The sequence below is a fragment of the Gadus morhua genome, chromosome 13 (genome assembly GCF_902167405.1).
Source record: "Gadus morhua chromosome 13, gadMor3.0, whole genome shotgun sequence".
In the NCBI taxonomy this organism is placed as follows: domain Eukaryota; kingdom Metazoa; phylum Chordata; class Actinopteri; order Gadiformes; family Gadidae; genus Gadus; species Gadus morhua.
Genome location: NC_044060.1, coordinates 7568500 through 7569397, shown reverse-complemented (window position 1 = coordinate 7569397; position 898 = coordinate 7568500).

Here is an 898-nt window from a genome sequence, read left to right as displayed (position 1 = left end):
CCGGAAAAGCTACGTATGAAGTATGACCTCATATCTACACACTGTAGCAGCATCGTGAGAGAGAGAGGGAGAGGGAGAGTGAGAGAGAAGATCAACGACGCAATGTCTCTCCATTAGCCCAACATAGTAACCCATTACACGCTTTTCCTAGTGCAGTGCATCGTCAAGGTTTGAACATGGAATAGATATGCACAATATTGCTATTGCAGACATTGGAACCACTGCCTAATACGTCAACACAAATTAACCTATGGTTATAAGTTGACATGGCTTTGAGGGCCTTTGAGGGTTAAACCTCAACTCAACTAGTTGACTCACACTGAACTCTGTATAGCTCCTATATACTATGAATAGTCAATTATAACCTTGTTGGTTAGAAGTTCCCTTCCTCTGGAATCCCATGTGCTTATCAGCATGGACGATACTGGAAGGAACAATTAAGTATTATTAATATACCTTGGTAACACTTTGTAACTCAAACACTACTACCACTAAATACTACACTACAAGACAAATACGTCACTTCTAACATTCCATGTAGTCCGAAATGTCCCTAAATCTGCTTCCCATCGCATCTGACATTCATGTTATTCGCTTGGCCCTCTTAGGTTACTGTTATACTGCTGTACAGTGAAAGCCCCACCTACAGCTACAGTGAACGTTATGTTATTAAGTGAGGTAATTCCCACATGTGTAGGCGTTGGTAAGGGTCTCTGCGCTACCCTGTGGAGAACCCTAGTGTAGACTATGTGATCGATAAGTGAGGGTAGTGGGGGGGGGGGGGGGGGGTGGGGGGGGGGGGGGGGGGGAGGGGGGTGGGGGGGGGGGGGGGGGGGGGGGGGGGGGGGGGGGGTGGGGGGGGGGGGGGGGGGGGGGGGGGGGGGGGGGTGGGGGGGGG